The following is a 22,195-nucleotide window of genomic DNA, read 5'->3' as shown; positions in this document are numbered from 1 at the left end:
TGAGATAATTTGCACGTTTGATCCCTAACTTGTTTTTTTAACTCGAAAAGTTTCTACTGTTTGTTTTTGTTGCGCGTTTGGTCTCTGTTTTACCTAAAAATATTATTTTACCCTTGATTTTTTAATTTATTTAAATAAACACATCCCAACTCCACTTCTACCTCACCTTACCTTACCTTACCTATGTCACTTTATTTATATAAATTGAAAATCAATGGTGAAATAGTCTTTTTAGGTAAGATAGGGACCAACCGTGCAACAAAAACAAACTGTACGGACCTTCCGAATTAAAAATATAAGTTGGGGACTAAACGTGCAAATTACCCCAAACCATAGGGACCACTCGTGTAATTTATTCATATACTTTTTATCCGGTCATATAATATCCTTACCCAACATAAACCCCGAATATGTGAAAAAATTGAAATCGGTTATTTTTCTTGGATAAAAACATGCATCGAACCGAGATAAACTGAGTATAATCGTTGACACTAAAATTCTGATTATTTTATAAAATGGTGATATAACATAATATAGTCGTTAGGTAATATAGAGTCGTTTGACATTAGCTCAGAAGTGGCTGAGCTAGTCTCGGCGCACAGTGTGCGTGTACTAACTCGGCGTGTCAAGTTTGAAAGGTTGACCCTACAACAGCTAGCCGATGAGAGAGAACAAATTTTGTTTTGTTTTGTTTTTTTTTGTTTTTTTGCTAATTTCCAAGAAAATACCGCATTTTTGAAAAAATGATTGGTTTTTTTTGAAAATTCAAATTTTAAATCTCTCATCAAATAATATAAATACTAACAACATTTTTATTTTCCACCACCTTCAAATCTTTTTCATTCATCTCTCCCAAACATTCAAGAGTGGTAAATTTTTCTCAAATTCATCTCTCAAAATGGCTTGTTTATGGACCACGACAGAAGAGGTAGTTTCAATACGTGCATGGGTCAATGCAAATGAGGACCCAAATAGCAACTACTATGTAACGGGGTCTTCTTTTTGGAATGTAACATCCTAAAATTCAAGGCCAAAAATTTCGTTTTGTTTAAGTTATAATATAAAACCATCAGTAATAAAACATTCATATTCATATCTCATGTCAAAACCAAAATGTCATTAATCAAAGCATTTTATCATAAAACCATATCAAAGTGTAATCCCAAAGATCTCATGTGCGGAAAACATAGTGTGATGCGCTGCGATCCAGCCGGCTCCTTTCCTTTGAAAACAAGTACCTGAAACCAAAACTGTAAACCGTAAGCACGAAGCTTAGTGAGTTCCCCCATCATACCACATACCATACAATCACATAGCCTACATACTTCCGGGCAGTTCTGGGGTGCCCGACCTACCAGGTACGGCCATTCTGGGGTGCCGACCTACCCGTGTCAAGCCGTTCCGAGGTGCTGACCTACCCATCGGTCCTAACAACCGAACCTCAGGAACTATTCCACCCCCTACTGCTACTATCACATATATCATAACATAAACATACTATCAGACATATATGGGGTGTCCGAACTACCCTTCGGTCCTAACAACCGAACTTGGGGACTATTCCCCTCCTACTACCACTATCACATATAACATATCATGCCAGCATATAAATATATGATAACATATTGCTAGACATATATGGGGTATCCGACCTACCCTTCGGTCCTAACAACCGAACTTGGGGACTATTCTCCCCCTACTACCACTACCACTATCACATATAACATATCATGCCAGCATATAACATAACAGGTAGTAGCAAACCTAGATGAATATCACAAAGACAATCATCTAACATACATCTCCTACTGGTGGGCCGACATTGTGGTCGTAGACCCACCGCTACTGGAAGGTAACTCACCTGACGCCGCTGAAGTCCCTTAGAAACAAACCCACGCTGCTGAAGTCCCGCAGATTCAACCCCAACTTCTGGCTGACAGATTCCCGAACTGTCAACACCAAAATAACACCTAATTAATAATTGGGTTCCACTATACAAGCATGAGTACATACTCTGGATAATTACTACATTAACCCAAGCTTGGCTTTATGGAAGCCCAAGGCCCAATCCATAGGCCCAAATTCAACTAGGAAATCAAAGCCCAACACAAGGCCCAATTTTCCAAATTGGGCCCAAGCCTATACATGGTCTTATTTAAAGGCCCAACCAAAAAGTCCAGTCCAACATTTGGTATTCTAATGGCCCAATACCTCATAATCATGAAGCCCCAAACTATGGCCAATCTTCCAAATTGGGCCCAACTCCTCATATAGGCCTTACCACAAAGCCCGTTAATTATTCTAGTCCATTTGCTTGATCTTGGATGGTCCATTAATAACCCAATCATTAAGGCCCAACAATAAACCTAAGTGAAATTAGGGTTTCACATAAAATGGCGATTAGGGTTAAGTGTTTTTCACTTAACCCATTGACTTAATCCATTAAGTCCATCTCTCTTTTAAATAAATCATATGATGTGATTAGGCTTAACACACAATTCCATTCCAGTGGCCCAAATGTGGGTCCCCATAGGTCCAAGCTCATAAATCCAATATTAGGGTTTTCTAAACCCTAATTAGGGTTTCTAATCCCCATCTTAGCCCAATAGGCCCAATATCTAGGTCCTTAAGCCCATTAGGTTCTCCTAAGGTCAATTAGGGTCCATTAGACCCATTAGACACATGTTTGGGCTTTAATGTCAATTAGGGCTTGATTAGGCCCAATAGGGTTTCACTAAGCCCATTAAGGCTTCTTTGGGCCCATTAGATTTACAAGGCCCATTAGGGTTTTAGTCCCTTGTCCAAACATCCAAACCAAATCACAACATCAACGAGGCACACTGCCACCCGACATGGCGGCCGGTGGCGGCAGGAGGCGGCAGCCACCACCTCACGGTAGTGGTTAGGGTTTCTTTCTCATTATTCCATTTTTCTTTTACAATTTACAATGAAATACCAAAAGTAACACCCATCCTAACTAACATAAACGTGCACACATGGCGGCACATGGTGGCAGCCACCACCTCACGGTGGTGGTGGTGGTGGTGGTTGTTTTCAGTTTTTCGGCCCATTAAAACCACACCCAACATACTATTTGTTCATATAAGATCCCAGCCACCCGCCTGGTGGCATACGGCAACGACAGCAGAGGCATCATTGATGGCAGCCACCATGGCTGGCCGCCATGGTGGTTCTTCTTGGTCACCGGCCAACAAACACACACCAACCACTGAAACACGGACCCATACTCGAGCTGGAACACGCACCACGGCTGGTATTCAAGCTTGGGGGACGACATTAATGGCAGCAATAGCTACGACATAAAAGGCCCTGCTTGGTCTTCGTTGACGGCAACGGAAGCAGTCGGCGTCGATGAGAAGGGTAGTCATGACGTCTGACTGTGGTGGTCCTATCTTCACCGAAATGATACAACGACTCAACACTCCGACCTATCACGACCCATGCATCGGCGTCTGCATTTCCATCTTCGGCTTGTGCAGTTCTCCCTCTCTCTCTCTCTCTCTTTGTGGTACACAACGTGGCCGGAAGCGGCTGAGGCGGTAGTGCTTGACGGTAAAGTTGCGGGCAAGGAATTGTGGTTGAACTCATCACTATGGCGGTGGCGACTGGAGATAGGAATAGGGTGGCGGCTTATTCCATTAGGGTTAGGGTTAATAACGTGTGGCGATGACGGGTTATAAGCCCCCGTCTCATTCCAAACTTAACTCCTTTTGTCCGCGTTCAGTCCCTCCTCCACAGAATTTTCTTCAAATTAAATCCAACATTTACCCTTTAGCCCCTAATTCCATAATTTCCTTTCATTTTGGGTCCAAAACTTACCAAATAGCCCTCCACTTGAGAATCTTTTGCAAAGCAAATCCAACAATTACCTTTTTATCCCCGACCTTCAACCCTCTTTACAAATTAAGTCCGAAATTTACCATTTAACCCTCTAAACTTTCAATTATTTATTTTAGGGCTACTATTCGTTCATTAATTAATTTATTTATCTAATATATAAACAGGGTGTTACATGGAACATAATCAGAGAACGATTCAACGAGACAGGTCATGGTCGCCACCGAAGACCGAAACTCTTCATCAAATGGAGAAACATAAACAAATTGGTGGTACAATTTCACACTTTGTTTGTGTCTCAACAAATAGTGAAGATAATGGAATAGTGAAAAAAAATGCTCTTCAATTTTCCGCAGAGAAAATAACAAACATTTCTCGTATAAAAAGTTTTGGCGAGTTGTGAGGGTGTGCAAAATGACATTAAATTTTTGAATGAAATGGTGGTATTTTCATGTTTTTTTGTGTCGTATGTTTTAATTTCAAGTGACTTGTGTTTTATTTAATTTCAAATTTGTTGTCTTTTATTTAATTTAAAGTGTACTTGTCTTTCTTTTTATTTTTATTTTAATGAAAATTATAGTTTTTGTATAGATTAATTTGTTTACATTAATTAGTTTTTATATAAACCAATTTTAGTTTTAAATAAATAAAAAAATTCGGGGGCATATCATCCATCTTAAATGACAACATTTTGAAAAGGCGTGACAAAGATTTTAAAAGGTGTGACAAATATGACGTAACTAGGGATAAACGTTGGACCGAAAACCCGAATCGAAACCGAAACCCGAACCGAACCGAACCAAACCGAATTAGGACTGAACTAGCTATTTGGGTCGGTTCTCCGGGTATGTATTTTATGTGTATTCGGTTCTCGGGTTATTCGGTCCGGATTACCTGAAGAACGACTGAACTAGCTATTTGGGTCGGTTCTCCGGGTATGTATTTTATGTGTATTTGGTTCTCGGGTTATTCGGTCCGGATTACCTGAATAACGTCTTAAACTAGCTTAAAGGACCAATCCGAAAATTGAAAAGTCATAACATTTAGGGCAACTTCGAACTATCATAGCGTCTTCATTATTTGTCCGATTTGCCAGATTTTGTTTTCCAACTTGTACTCCACAACTTAAACTACTATTTACATAGTTTACATGCATTTTTTGGTTATATATTCAATGAGATACAAGCCCCTAAACGTAAAATATTGAAGCTGAGTTTTCTGTTTCAGCATGTTTGCAAAATCTTATGGCAACTTTGAACTGTCATAGTGTCTTCGTTATTTGTTCGATTTGCCTAATTTTTTCTAGCTTGTAATTAACAATTTAAACTACTGTTTACATAGTTTACATGTTTTTTTTTTGTTTTTTTTTTTGTATATTCAATGAGATACATGCTCCTAAACAAGAGTATTAATTTTTTTTTAAAACTAACATTTACTTTATTATAATATATCCTACATATGTTCGAGATGTTTTGTCCACCGTAGAAGAAAATTTCAATATTTGTAGAGGTATGGTTGGATCATTCAATCCACATTTGAATTTAAGTAATCTGACTTCTTTTGATTATTGTAAATGTTATCCGGTTTATTCGGGTTATTCGGTAATTAATCATATTTTAAATGTTATTCGGGTGATAAACAAACTGTAACATTTCGTTTGAAATTAAATAAAAATAAGTAAATAAATAATAAATTCTAAAAACCAGAGATGTAAATTATATTATATTTTATATTATTGTAGCCAAAATCAATAATAATTTAGCAAGGTGTTGGCTTCAGGAAGTTAAACGTCATAATTTTAGAATTAGGGATTTAAAAGTGTAAGCCCGAACTGGTTTTGTAAAGATTTTCAGAGGTCAAGGCGTGTTTCGTAAATAATGGACTTAATATGAAAGGATTTATGGAAGCAAGGGCTAAAGAGTAATTTCTGGACCTAAGTTGAAAAGGTTTTGGTAGAGGAAGGGTCATTTGGTAACATTTGGACTTAAGTTGAAAGAAAAGAAGAGAAGGAGGGACCATTTGCGTCATTATGGGATGATTCTTATGTGAGTCGGGTATATAACCATAAACTCATCACCTTCTCAACCCTAACCCAAGTCTATACTTCTAAACACCAGTCGTCGCCCTCCTTCCTTAATCTCCGACGCCACTGCACGCTACTGTCGAAGTCGCAACCACTGCTGAAGCTCCTGCTGCCGGCAACAACGAGGACCATCGAGAAACGATGTTGTGAGTGTTGTTGTCGCCTCCTCCTTACCTGATGACGCCGGAAAACCACCTCGTATCTACCGTCGTCGATGCTGCTGTCAATGAAGATGAAGGGTTCCTTGGATGACGGGGCAGTGGATGATTAGAAGAATCGGCGTTGTGACCTATCATTAATGTTGTTTGTAAGACGGAGTCGCCACCCTCTTCGCTTCTCCATCTTCTGTTGCATCGCCACCACCGTGAGGTGGTGGCCGTCGCTGTACGCCGCCGTGAGGTGGGTGATTGTGTTTATTTTTCTGAGCAATATATGGATGTGTGTGTTGCTATTGAAACCGAGATGTGTTGTACGAGTGTTGTTAGCCGGAAATCGAGGAAAAGGACCACCATGGCCGCCAGCCATGGTGGCCGCCGCCTGCTACCATTTTTCCGTCGCCACCAGCCACTGTGGAAGGTGGTTGTTCGCGTGTTTTGCTATGTATTTAGGTGTGTGAGTGTGTGTTGCTGGATCAAGAATCAAAAGTGAACCACCACCACCACCGTGAGGTGGTGACTGCCACCATGTACCACCGTCGGCCACCACGAGGGTGGTTGTGTGTGTGTCTGTATATTTGGGATTTCGTGTTGTATGTTGTAATCAATGACCGAATAATCAAAGAAAACCCATAACCACCACCGTGAGGTGGTGGTTGCCGCCTTTTGCCACCACCAGCGGTCGTGTTGGGTGGCGGTGTGCATTGTGTGTTTGGATTGTTAGTCTATATGCTTGGACACATTTAGCCTAAAATCATAACAACCACCACGAAGTGGCCGCCGCCGCCGGGAGCCGCTGTTAACCGCCACTACCCGAGGTGGTAGTGGGTGGTGCCCGACTTATTTAACCCAAATGGACCCAATGAATACCTAATTGACCTAAAAGCCTAACCATTTGACTAATTGGCTAGTATTTGGGTTGGAAACCCTAATTAGGGTTTGGAAAACCCTAATGTCATGAAACCCTAATTTTGGGAAGTTTTCGGGACCCGTACTGGAATTATTTACTTGACTTAAAATATTAATTAATAATCCTTTACAATTAACTTAAGGCAGTATTCAACTTAATGGATTAAGTCTTTCATGGGTTAAGTAGGAACACTTAACCCTAATTGTCATTTTATGTGAAAACCCTAATTTTGCTTGGGCCTTGAGTTGGGCCTTTCTATTGGGATTTTGTGATTGGGCTATTGATGGGCTATCCAATAACAAGTAAATGAACTAAAATAATTGGATGGGCTTTAGGATAAGGCCCATGTGAAGGAATTGGCCTCAATTTGGAAAATTGGGCCATAGATGGGCCATAATTGGGCCTTTATGATTGTAAGATATTGAACCATTGGAATGCCAAGTGTTTGGACCAGAATAGATGGTTAGGCCTTAAGGTAAAGCCCATTAGAGGGTTGGGCCCAATTTGGAAAATTAGGTAATATATTGGGCTTTAGTCTATTGGTTAACTATTGGACCTTTGGAGTGTGAGTTGGACCTTGGGCTTGGAACCTAATTATTAATTGGGTATTGTTTGATGTTGACAGTTCGGGAACCTGTCATCCAGCAGCTAGGGTTTTGTCTGCGGGACTTCAGCAGTGTGAGGTGAGTTCTCCTCACTATATCAACATGGTCTAAGGCACCAATGTCAGCCCTTTTCGGATTTGTATTTGGGTTTATTACACACTATGCTTTATGATTTGTACCCTGGTTATAAGATTGTTGCTATGTTAGTGATCTGTTAGATTGGTATCCTGGTTATAGGATTAAGCTATGTTAGTGATCTATTAGATCGGTATCCTGGTTATAGGATGGTTGTTATGTCGGTGATAAGTTAGATCGTTATCCTGGTTATAGTATGATTGCCATGATTAGTGATCTATTAGATATGTATGACTATCTGTACTTGCTAGCTAACATATGATATTTATGTGCACATGTTTGTTGGTTTGGGGGATTGGGTTGAGGCAGGTCCTACTTTGTGTTGTACGCCAAGATACCCATAGCGGACCGGATAGACTGCAGACCCGGTTAGGGCATACTAGTCAGGATGAAGGCTCGACGAGCGGTCCGGATAGGGTGAAGGCCCTAAGAGGTTGTCCAGACATGTCGAAGGCTCGGAGAGCGGTCCAGATAGACTGATGGCCTGTGAAGCGGTCCAATCATACTAATGGCTCATTATGCATGTTGTGTTTGTTTATATGATATGGTTATATCTGTACGACGTTGATCGCGGGAAGGTGAAGGCGTGATCGTGCACCTCCTTATAGTTTCATGATTTGATTCTAGGGATACTCTGATGATTAAACTATTTTGAAAACAAATTGTAATAACTTAATGGTTTTGAAATGTTTTAAAAAGTTTAAATTTTGCATGAATTTTAAGGGTGTTACACGAACCATACCGATTAATACCCGAACTGAACCGGACTTGTGAAATGACCTAAAAATCATGACTAAAAATTTCGTTTGAATAACATTACTTAAACCATGATTGTCAAACCATAACATAATTCTTAACATAAAATCAGAGTATTAATTCAAAACATAATCTTATTATCAGAGTGAAACATCCCAGGCTGACTAAATATGGTGCATGCCATGCGATCATCCCGAGCTCTTCCCTGCGCTGCCGGAAGTACCTGAAACCAAAACTGAAAACTGTAAGCACGAAGCTTAGTAAGCTCCCCCAAAATACCACATACCATACAATAACATATAAAGCACATACTGGGCCTTGCTCCTGCATCGGACCGAAGTCCGGAAACTGCATCGGACCGAAGCCTGGACTAACTGGGGCCTTGCCCCTGCATCAGACCGAAATCTGGAAACTGCATCGGACCAAAGGCCGGACTAACCGGCTGAACATAACAAAGCATAATCATTACTACTAGCATAAACACATATACTGCATACTGCATCGGACCGAAGTCCGGAACACATAACACAAAGACATCAAGCACAAAGACATCAAGCACACTGAACTACTGATCACAAAGACCAAGCACACTGAACTACTGATAACTAGACGGGTCGGCATTGTGGCCGTAGACCCCTTCCTACTGGAAGGAAACTCACCTGAACTGCTGAACTCGGCCGATAACCCTCTGGCTGCTAACCGACAACTCTCCGAAATGCTGCTCCTCTAACTCCTTAAGCAATCAATACCAATAGCAACACTTAGACTAAATTGTCTTCCCGAGGTCAACTAAGTCAACTTTGGTCAAAGTCAACCTTTCGATTGACTCTCCGAGTCACCCCATGACTCGTCGAATTCAACATTCTCTGAGTCCTATCCCGCCCAACTCACTGAATCACTACTCAACTCACTACTCTTAGTCTTAACCAGAAGAGGTTGGGGTTCTGCGACCTAACTCACCGAGTCCAAGAACAGACTCGCCGAGTCCAAGGCAATCTTCAACAGACTCGCCGAGTTGTTCTTCCAACTCGTCGAGTCCATGCCCATCTTCATATGACTCACCGAGTCCACCCAAGGAACTCGTCGAGTCTCTACAGTCCTTCATCCATACTGAGGCTTTTTGAGCCATGCAGGGGCTCCAAACTGTAGACCCATTCTTCTAGGGCATAACCCCCACGTAAAGTTGCAAGCTTTACGTGAAATCAAAGAGTTAAAGGTCCAAATCACTCTAGGGCTAGGGCTTAAGACAAAGGGGCTTTACCAACAACTCTTTTACTGATGCTTTATGACATTCTAGACCAACACAAGTCTAGATCTGGAGTAGCAACCTCAGATCTAAATCCAAACCCGAAATAGATCTCAAACATACCAAAATGGCCCCAAATCTCATTCTTGAATAGATCTAGATGCAAAATAGGGAAGGTAACAGCTTATTACCTCCAAGATGTGCCCAAATTGAAGTAGATTCTGGATCTACACCACTCTCTTGATGCAAGCCCTCTTGATCTTCAAGTTTCTTCCACTAGAAACAACTTCCAAAACTTCAATCTCCCTCCAAAGGCCTCACACACCCGAGCTTAGGGTTTTCTGGTTCTCAAGGGAAATAAGGAGGCTGAGAGAAGGACATAAAGTCCTTTAAATTGGGTGCAACCCTCGAGATTAGGGTTTTTCTCATTCCAGCACCAACTTGCCGACTCCAGCTTCCGACTCGGCAAGTTGGTCACTTAATTCACGACCCAAAACCCCCTCTGACTCAACAAGTAAGCATACCTACTCGTCGAGTCCCTTCTTCAATTTACACTTTAAGCCCTTAACTCAATCTTCTGAAATATGGGATGTTACAACTCTCCCCCACTTAAATTAGGCTTCGTCCTCGAAGCCTACTGTAGTATATGCTTCCGAACTAACCACTTGCACTGTAGACTCCGAATTCCTACATAACTCAGGTCCTTCCAGACCCTACCACTGCACCCCTTTTTTAAATTAACTTCTTCTCGCTTGGCATGCTTGTCAAAACTCCATGCTGACCACCGGCCTCAAAGTCAACACATAACAACCAAGTATCTCCCGATGATACTGTCCCCTTCCTGACAGGAACACACTTTCGTGACTAGAGAAAGTTATATACCATAATAATTTACTGGGTCCTCTCCCAATGCCAAACTATCCTCCCTTTTTCCATATATGATGATAACCCGAGCAACTCGCAAGGTTGGAACTCATTCTGTCCTCTTCTTGAATTTGTTCCTTTCATGCTAACTATCCCAGGTTCCCACTAAAACAATAGAATTCATAGATCTACTTATCCCTGTAATTCACTTATACTTTGCCATAATTCAGATAATTGTGCTATGAGGGACTTGCCACTCCACAAGCTATCCATGAAAATCCAAGACTGAACTGCCTGGAACACTGACTGCCTGAAACACTGAACTGCCTGAACACTAACTGCCTGAAACACTGACTGCCTGAAACACTGAACTGCCTGAACACTGACTGCCTGAAACACTGACTGCCTGAAATTGCATGCTGCTACATGGCTGCTTTCCAACATCTCTTGAGACCTTCCTAGTCTCAATTCATTCGTCAGTCATCTGAAATATTGGGTTCCAACCTGGCTGCGGGGCCAAAGGACTTCCTGTTTTAGTCGCCTCCCACAACTTCCGAACAAAATCCTTCTCTGGAACTAGTTGCCACTAGTTGCTACATGACCATTTGTAGCTTTATGTAACAAGTAACTTGAAGCAATCCATTGCTTCCTCGATCTCAAAACTGCAATGACAGGCCTACAGTCTTATCTCCGGCTCAACTAGGTCTAATCCATCCAAATAATTCCGAAATCCACTTCGTGGATTTCCATCTCCTCACTGATACACCTGAACTGGTGGGTACTATTGTCCTTCCTGCGTCCTAACCACGGACTCACACTGTCTACGAACCTAGTGAATGCTACGGCTACTCCCGCAGACTTACAACACTCTAATACTATCTGACTGCTAGTGAATGCTACGACTACACCCGCAGACTTACAACACTCTAACACTATTTGGCTGCTAGTGAATGTTACGGCTACACCCACAGACTTACAAGACTCTAACACTATCTGCCTGCTAGTGAATGCTACGGCTACGCCCGCAGACTTACAACACTCTAACACTATCTGACTGCTAGCAAACAATACGAGAACGCGACCTCCTTATTGGCAAGTTTTTCCAAACTTCCCTCTCACACTATCCTAAAATCATACAGCTGCCTGGGCTGTCTCCCTTTTCTGACAAGGATGCGAAACTTATCCCAGTTTCAAAACTGCTCCTACTTCTGAATCCTTGGATGATTTTCCCCCACTTTGATTCAACAAACGTCTTACAACACACAATACTGGAAGGATTCTTAATCCTTCTTACCATTCTATGTGCAATCTGCTGAAAACCACGCTTACCAATGCTAGTGTGCCAATACTAACCAGTCCAAGAGATCACACCACTTCCAAGGATCTGAATACATCTTCGGTGATAACCTGCTAGACCCAGGAAGCTCCGAATCCCAATTGGAGACCTCGGAAACTCCCACTATATCACGGCTTTTATCTTAGCCGGAAAGACTAGAATACCCTTCTGATTGACAGTATACCTAAGCATTTTCACCTCACACAACCAGAACTCACATTTGGAGTACTTCGCAAAAAGTCCCTCCCTCCTCACAGTCTCTAGCACCTCCCTCAGTGCTCCTCGCGCTGGAATATAACCAATCTATACCCGAACCACACCTTCCCGAAGGTAGTGAGATGCTACCGAGTCTCACACATACTTGCTACCGCTACTGCGATCCAGTGCAGCTCGATCTTGACTTTCTGCGGAACAATGGGCGCCTGAACCTGGACTCTCTCCACCACCAAAACAGAACAGCAAGACTTGAAATGACCAGACTGGTGGTAATGAAGACATATCTGATCCTTCTTACAATCTCGATACACATGCCCCCTATCCCCGCACTTGAAACACCTGAATATTGTGACAAGCAAACCCATGAGTTCTTCCACACTTACCACACACCTCAAGGTCTTCCTGATTTCCAACACCCAAGTCAGCTGAGTATGACTCTTCACTTCTTCCCAATTGTCCTAAAATAAGTGCTCGCTTCCTTTTACCGTGCAGCCCATCCAAACCAATCTCCTTCTCCCGAGCTACCCCGACTACCTCATTAACCGATTGAGTAGTCGCTAATTGACCTTGAAGCTTAGTTGCTAGCCCAATATTGTCCGGTAGTTCTTGGCGTGAAGCTCACGACTCCACTGCAGACAACTGAAAAGCCCTGCTTCCCACCGCAGGCGCCTCTACCCGGCTCTAATGGTCGTCGGTGATCCTCAAGATGGCAGGGACAGGTGATATCATATGTACTTCCGGAAACAAACTCGGACACTGGGCCTTCCTGTGGCCCCATTGACTGCAAAGGAAACATATCAGAGATGACCCCCGAGTGGTGGTAACAGCACAAACTCTGCTAAAATGACCAGTTCGGCCGCACCTGAAGCGGCCATAATCACCACCACTACCACTCCTACACGTACTCTCGTGTGTTCTGCCCGAATTTCCGCATCGGCTGCGGCTATGATAATCCTTGATCTTGAGATTGACCCCTTGGGCCTTTTGCTCGAACCCGTGGTTACCTGAACCTCTTCCGACTTCCTCTTCTTGATCTGCTCTAGATCAATCTCCCTCTCACTAGCCCGAGCAACCATGTCCTCCAGCGCTTTGCAGCTGGACCTGCTCACAAACTGCCTGATTTCATGAAACGACCCAAAAATATGATCCGAAAATTTCATTTTTAATATAACCATAATCATAAAACGGAGTATATCATAATAAAACCATGCGTTGCAAATCTCAAAACCATACTAAAATACAAATGAGAAAAACGGTGTCATGACTGTATCAAAACATATATAAGATAACTGATCAACTCCCAGGATAAAAACTGTGGCTGTGGTGTGTGCGATGCCATCATCCCGAGCCCTTCCCTCTGCTTGCGGAAATACCTGAAACCAAAACTGAAATTGTAAGCACGAAGCTTAGTGAATTCCCCCAAACTACCACATACCACACAATAACATATAAAGCACATACTGGGCCTTGCCTACTGCATCGGACCGAAGTCCGGCTAACCGGGGCCTTGCCCCCTACATCGGACCGAAGTCCGAAGCTGGCTGAAACATCGGACCGAAGTCCGAAGCTGGCTGGGACCTTCGTCCCCTACATCGAACCGAGTCCGAAGCTGACATCGGACCGAAGTCCGAAGCTGACTGAACATAGCATAAACATATCATCTAGCATAAACACATAACCCTGTCTGAACCACGAAGGCATCAAACATACTAACTACTACATCGGACCGAGGCCCGAAGCTGACTGCTAGCTAAACGGGTCGGCATTGTGGCCTTAGACCCGTTACTACTGGAAGGAACACTCACCTCGTGAACTGGCTGCTGTGTGAATGGCTCTGGAAGCTAACTGCTGCTGCTCCGGTATCTCCCCGGCTACAAGGCCATAAACACACTCAATCAAATACTAAACACTGCACTGGGGTAAAATGACTCTTTTACCCTTGGTCAAAGTCAACTCTCCCGGTCAAAGTCAACCCACAGTTGACCTGACTCGCCAAGTTGGGCCACCAACTCGCCGAGTCTCTAATCTGATTTCACAACCCCACTCGTGGCTACTCGTCGAGTATGGCATCGACTCGACGAGTACTCTCCCTATCCCAGAACTCAGACAATCTTCATCCGACTCGCCGAGTCATATGAACAACTCGACGAGTCCCTCCATTACTGAGTCTGCTCTCCGACTCACTGAGTCCACTCTACTACTCACAGGCTTCCACTCGTCATCACTCAAAAGGGGAAAAACGGGGACTCGCGACTCGACTCGCCGAGTCGTTCTTCCGACTCGCCAAGTCGCTTGCATGCAGCAACTCAAAACTCGATTCTGCTTGAATCCAGTGTATAAAACTAATAGATATGGACTCCCTTAACTCGATTAGCACGTAAAGATTCTATCTTTACGTGCCCATATGCATCCATGAAGCTAAAATGGCTCAAAAAGCATAATAAAGGCTAGATCTAGGGTTTTCATGCAAGGTAACTTCAAAAAGGCAATAGATCTGGGCTCTACAACTCCTAAATGAACAAATCTAAGGATATCTCGACATAATAGGGCATCCATACAATCATAAGGCTTGAGAGAAGCATCAAACTAGATCTAGAAGAGTTCTAATGGAGGTTAAAAGCATAAAACAGGAGGGAATCCGAAGAATACCTCAAAGAACTCTGATTTGCCCTTGGATCTTTGCTCTACACCTCTTCTCTTTGCTCCTTTCTTCTTCTCCTTCTTCAAGCCTTCAAAAATTTAACACAAGAACACTTAGATCACTCAAGGATGGATTAGGGTTTTCTCACAGCTTTCTGAGGGTGAAGGAGGCGAGATTGGGGGCTATAAGGTGGATTAAATAGTGAGCAACCCGGGGATTTAGGGTTTCTTCCAGGAAGGCAGACTCGCCGAGTCCCGAATATGGACTCGCCGAGTCGCCGACTAACACGTGCTCGAAATCCCATCCCTACTCGGCGAGTCAGGCTATGAACTCGCCGAGTCCCTCTTGCAAACTTCTAATTAAGTACTATGGAATCATCATACCGGGGACGGGTCATTACAATTCTCCCCCACTTGGCTCAAACTTCGTCCTCGAAGTCTGCTACGGCTGAATCTGCAAATATCTCCGGATAGTGCTCTCTCATCTCCTCCTCAACCTCCCACGTCCACTCAGACCCCTTCCGGTGCTGCCACTGCACTTTCACTAACTGAATTTCCTTGTTCCTCAAGGTCTTTGTCTTCCGGTCCAGAATCGCGACCGGTCTCTCAATATAATTCAGGCTGCTATCAACCTGAATATCCTCTAGGGGAACGACTACTGACTCATCCACCAAACACTTCCTCAATTGAGATACATGGAAAGTGTTGTGGATCTGACTAAGCTCCTCAGGAAGATCCAACCGATAAGCAACCCGACCCACCCGGGCCAAAACCCTAAAAGGACCAATAAACCTGGGACCCAACTTGCCCCTCTTCCGGAACCTGATAACACCCTTCCAAGGTGAGACCTTTAAAAGGACCATATCACCCACCCGGAACTCCAAGTCTGAACGTCTCCTATCGGCGTAACTCTTCTGCCGACTCTGCGCAGTCTGCAGTCTACTACGGACCTGCTGGATCAATTCGGTCGTCTTGAGCACCACCTCTGTGCTTCCAATGACTCGCTGACCTACCTCGCCCCAACAAATCGGGGTCCTGCACTTCCTCCCATAAAGCATCTCAAAGGGAGTTCGATCAATGCTCGCATGATAACTGTTGTTATATGAAAATTCCGCTAACGGAAGGTACGTATCCCAACTGCCACCGAAGTCTAGAACACATGCCCTGAGCATGTCCTCGAGAGTCTGATCGTCCTCTCACTCTGTCCGTCCGTCTGAGGGTGGAAAGCGGTGCTGAAATGAAGACGAGTACCCATCTCGTCGTGAAACCGCTTCCAGAATCTGGATGTAAAACGGACATCTCGGTCTGACACCACCGATACCGGCACTCCATGACGTGCCACGATCTCGCGCACATAGATATCGGCTAACTTTTCTGCCGATATACTCTCCTGGATTGGGATAAAATGAGCACTCTTCGTCAACCGATCCACTACTACCCATATCGAATCCACTCCTCGTGCGGTCCTGGGAAGCTTGGTGACAAAAGCCATGGTGATGTCCTCCCATTTCCACACGGGAATGTCTAATGGCTGCATCTTGCCGTGAGGCCTCTGGTGCTCCACCTTGACCTTCCTGCAGGTCAGGCACCTCTCAACATACCAAGCGACATCCCGCTTCATGCAGGGCCACCAATAATCAGGTCGAAGATCTCTATACATCTTCGTCGCCCCTGGGTGGATAGAAAATCGAGACTTATGAGCCTCATCCATCAACACCTGCCGTACTCCTCCCCAGTACGGTACCCACACTCTCCCATGAAGTGTCAGCAATCCCCGACTGTCATAATCAAACGAAGATACTCGGCCCACTATCCTCTCACACTTCTGCCTCTCCTCCTTGAGGCCCTCGACCTGAGCCTCCCTGATCCATTCCAACAACGGAGTAATCACTGTCATCCTCAAACACAAATCTCTGATAGGGGCTGCCGACACTTTGCGGCTTAGGGCATCGGCCACCACGTTGGCCTTCCCTGGATGGTAAAGGATCTCACAATCATAATCCTTCAGCACATCTAACCACCTCCTCTGCCTCATGTTCAGACTCGGCTGATCCATAAGGTACCTCAAACTCTTGTGATCCGCGTAGATAGTACAACGGACCCCATAAAGACAATGCCTCCAAATCTTGAGGGCAAACACAACCGCCCCCAGCTCTAAATCGTGGGTAGGGTAGTTAGCCTCGTGAGGCTTCAACTGTCTCGAGGCGTAAGCTATCACATGGCCTCGCTGCATCAACACTGCTCCCATACCTGTGATTGAGGCATCACAGTAGACTACGAAGTCCTCTACTCCCTCTGGCAAGGTAAGGATCGGTGCCTCACACAACCTCTGTCTGAGGGTCTCGAACGCTACCTGCTGCTCAGGCCCCCAACGAAATACCACCGACTTCTTGGTCAGTCGGGTGAGCGGCACTGCTATCTTGGAGAAATCATGAATGAATCTACGGTAATACCCTGCCAACCCTAGGAAGCTCCGAATCTCAGATGGAGACTTCGGGACCTCCCACTGCATCACAGCCTCTATCTTGGCCGGATCCACCAGAATACCCTTCTGGTTGACGAGGTGACCAAGGAACTGCACCTCGCGCAACCAGAACTCACACTTGGAGAACTTTGCGAAAAGTCTCTCCCTCCTCAAAACTTCCAACACCTCCCTCAGGTGCTCTTCGTGCTGCTCCTGCGTCTTGGAATATACCAAGATATCATCTATGAATACTATCACTGACCGATCCAGCATCGGCCTGCACACACGGTTCATGAGATCCATGAACGTGGCTGGGGCATTGGTAAGCCCAAATGGCATCACCACAAACTCATAATGACCATACCTGGTCCTGAAAGCAGTCTTCTGCACATCCTCATCCCTAACCCGCATCTGATGATACCCGGAGCGTAGATCGATCTTGGAGAACCAAGACGCTCCCTGAAGTTGGTCAAACAAATCATCTATCCTCGGAAGTGGGTAATGGTTCTTCACTGTCACCTTATTCAACTCCCGATAATCTATACACATACGATGCGACCCATCATTCTTCCTCACAAACAGGATAAGCGCTCCCCAAGGCGAACTGCTCGGCCGGATGAAACCCTTGTCTAGCAGCTCCTGCAGCTGCATAGACAACTCCTGCATCTCAGGGGGAGCTAGGCGATACGGTGCCTTGGCTATCAGAGTCGCACCAGGAATCATGTCGATCCCAAACTCAACCTGCCTCTCAAGAGGTATCCCCGGTAAATCCTCGGGAAATACATCCGGGAAGTCTCGCACTATCGGAACATCATCAACTGTCGTCTTGCCCTTCTCCTGGGCATCCAAGACATAAGCTACATAACCAGCGCAACCCTGCTGAAAATAGCGCCTCGCCCTTGCGGCGGAACAAAAGGTCGGTCCGTGCTGTGGCCTCTCGCCCTGAATCACTAGCTCTCCCCCACTGGAAGTGCGAACCCTCACTAGCTGAAGCTCACAATCAATCACCGCCCCATTGGGGCTTAGCCAATCCATGCCCACAATAACCTTATTCCCTCGCAGGGGAATAGGAACCAGGTCCACTGAGAACTGCTCATCAAACAACTGAAGAGAACACCCTCTATGCACTCTGCCGACCCTCACAGTCCTGCCATCTGCTATCTCAACCTCTAATGGACAATCCAGCTCCCCTGGAGCTCTGCTAAATCTCTTGCTAAGCGCAAGAGATGCGAATGATCGGGTAGCCCCCGAATCGAATAATACCATAGCAGAAATGCCGTTCACAGAGAACGACCCTATATAAAACATATAATCATAAGCAATAATCAATCAATAAAATAAAGGGATGAAGGGAAGATACATACCCGTCACCACATCAGGAGTCGCTCGCGCCTCCTCTGCTGTCATCTGAAACGCTCTACTCTTCGCCACTGGCGCCTCAGCTCAGCCCTGTCGGCCATCTGTAATCCTCAAGGTAGCAGGGGCAGGTGCAACCACCTTCCCTACTGCAGCTAAACTCGGACACTAGGACTTTTTATGTCCGCTCTGATTGCACTGAAAGCAAATCAGATCTGATGCTGCAACAGCAGTAGCAGGGGCCGTACAATCCCTGCTCAAATGCCCAGTCCAACCGCACTTGAAACAGCCGGAACTCCCTGCCTTGCACACCCCATCGTGCATCTTCCCACACCTGCCACATCGGCTGTGGCTCGGCTGAGACCTGGACCTGTGATCTGAAACCTTGGGCTTTTTGCCCGAACCTCCTGAAGCCGAAACCGCCTCCGGTTTCCTCTTCTTCTCCATCTCGAGATCAATCTCCCTCTCTCGAGCCCTAGCAATCATGTCGTCCAGCGTTTTACTGCTGGACCGGCTCACAAACTGGCGGATATCGCTCCGCAACATCGCATGATAACGGGCCTTCTTCATCTCCTCATCGGCTGCATACCGAGGAACAAGAAGAGCCCTCTCCCTGAACTTGGCGGTGATCTCCGCCACGGTCTCCGTAGTCTGGGTGAGGTCCTGAAACTCTCTGGCTAACTACTGCACCTCAATAACTGGTGCAAACTCAGCCCTGAACCTGGTAGAGAAATCAGCCCAGGTCATGGCATCCAATGCTGCATCATCTCCCATAGAATGTTCGACCTCCTCCCACCAATCCCGTGCCCTGTCCTTCAGAAGACAGGACGCCAATCTGACCTTGTCCCCCTCGGGACACCTACTAGTGCGGAATGCGTTGGCCACATCCGCCAACCATCTAGTACTCGCTATGGGTCCCACGCCCCATGATAGTCTGGAGCTCCACATGCCCTGAACTCCCTGAAAGTAAGTGTGCGCGACCCCATCATGGCCGCCACCTCGGCACGGAAGGTGCCCAATCTCTCATCCATCAGCTCTAGGATCCCCTCCTTGATCGAACCGAAGATCATAGGAGTCTGCTCTAAAATGATACGAGTAATCTCTGAAGAAAGAAACTCTCTGGTCTGCTCATCCATGTGCTCGTTCCCCGAGCCTGATCCTGATCCCTCCCCGGCACCTCCACTACCGGCTGCTGTCCTCGGACGCAAAACCACCATACTGAAACACATCATAGCAATATCAGAAAACTGAAATATCTCAAGGGATCATTGATAGTACTACTAGCTTCCTGGTCTTGTCTCGGCCTTCCTTGATTCGAGTACGGATCCTCTGCTTTCAGTAGTACGGGCCCATACTACCTTTGTGACATCCCCAAAATCACGGCCAGAAAAGACCGGTTTGTTTATGCTTTGTTTAAAAATCAGAGTTACATTTTAAATGAAAGTGTTGCGGAATTTGTCCCAAAACAAAAATATGATAAAGATTTATCAAAAGTATTTCCATAGAAATGTATTTTATTAAAAGACTCGGGATGCCATGTTCGTACAGATCAAAAGCATAAACAGTACAATATAAGCCTTACTACATTATTTCATATCTACAGGCCTATATCCGTAATCCCTCATCCAAAACATCACACCTATGCTCATGCGCCACTACCTGTAATACATAAAACTGAGTGGGTTAGGCTTGGGAGCCTAGTGAGCACATAGGGTTTTCAACCCACAATAAATAAGTTTATTAATTTCATCGATCAACAATAACCCGATTACCCGTTCCCGTTATCCTCACTTTACGTCCCTAAAAACCTATCATAAGGGACCTAGCCTAAGGATCATCATCGGGACGGACACTACTGCTAAGGGGATTCCTCAGCAATAAATGTCCTAAAGGCAACCATGTGGGGGATGGAGTACACCGGTGAACATATCGTTCACAAACACCTACAGGTTGCGAGCCTGCTAGTGTTCCACTGGACTGTCTAGAAGAGTCCGTGGTCGTCATCCATACTCCGCTAGATGACAGAATCAACAACATCAACATCGAGGCCTCTCATCATTTTATCACACATCACCTATTGCATCTACCCATGTTTTACCCCAACATTTTCGTAGATCTAAAATACATATACAGTTTAAATCATTGAAAACATGTATAACAACGTTCATCTAGCATAGATAGCAAGTATTCAGATAATATGCACACATAGCACGTAATTTATATAAAATACTTCATATCTATGTGTAAGTTGAAAGTAACTATGCACTCACTTGTTAAGGTGATGATTCCAAAATCGGGCAGCGCTTGCTTCTAACGATTCTATTTTCCTTCGACGAAACCTAACATTATTATCGCTAAATTTTAGTCTAATATTTACCGTGACCAACTATTAGTCTTAGTATTATTATTATTATTATATAAGCGTTAAACAATATTTTCCAACCACTATGTACAGACAGGGGCCAGACATAAAACACCGGAGGGCAGGACCATTTTGGCATATAGCACTTCTGAAATCCAACAACCCTATGCGGCCCTTTAAACCAGATTCCCCGTACCGCGAGTAGTTAAAAAAAAATATTATAACGACACTTATATAAGTTATAATAATAGCTCAAATATTTATTATAAGTTCATAATAACAATACTAATTTTAAATATAAGCTATATTAAAATAAGGTAAGCATAACTTACTTACAAGGGGGTTTTAGCTAGGAGTCGGGCTCTGCAGGGGCAGAACTTTGTCGCTGAATCTTTCTAAGAAAGATTCGTGCAGCGCTTCAGCGCTCACCTTACTATACTAAGCTACAGAAAGAGAAGTCGAATCACGAGGGACCGAAATGCTCGGGGGATAAGGAGAGAAAGACTCTTGAATCAAGAGAATGGTGCAAGAAATATGAGGGCCCATAAACTGCTTCTCTCCGGCTTCAAGCCAATAAGACGGCGTACGACACTTCTACCCATACAAGGCTTGATAAGGAGCCATCTTGATGCTCGAGTGAAAACTATTGTTGTAGGAAAATTTTACCAGAGGTAAGTGCTCGTCCCAATTCCCTTGGAATTCGAGGGTACATGCTCTCAGCATATCTTCCAGCGTCTGAATCGTTCTTTCGCTCTGACCATCAGTTTGCGGATGATAAGCAGTACTCAAACACAACTTTGTACCTAACTCCTCTTGTAGACTCCTCCAAAACCTTGACGTGAAACGACTATCACGATCTGATACAATCGTAAGAGGGACACCGTGAAGTCTTACAATTTCCTTCACGTAAGCATTTGCGAGCTTATCCATAGACCACTTCTCGTTGGTTGCTATGAAGTGTGCACTCTTGGTGAAACGATCCACGACTAGCCAAATCATGTCGTGACCGTTCTTCGTCCTGGGCAGTTTAGTTACAAAATCCATGGTGATGTCTTCCCATTTACCCATGGGTACAGGTAAAGGTTCCAAACTCCCATACGGTTTCTGATGTTGTGCCTTAACCCTCGCACATGTTACGCACTCGGCCACATACGTCGCAACATCGAGCTTCATCGTCGGCCACCAGTAGTAGGGTTTTAGGTCCCTATA

Source organism: Lactuca serriola, chromosome 1 (genome assembly GCF_051521515.1).
Source record: "Lactuca serriola cultivar US96UC23 chromosome 1, Lser_US96UC23_V15, whole genome shotgun sequence".
In the NCBI taxonomy this organism is placed as follows: Eukaryota; Viridiplantae; Streptophyta; class Magnoliopsida; order Asterales; family Asteraceae; genus Lactuca; species Lactuca serriola.
The sequence above is the reverse complement of the archived record's forward strand: the minus strand, read 5'-3'. Positions refer to the sequence as shown.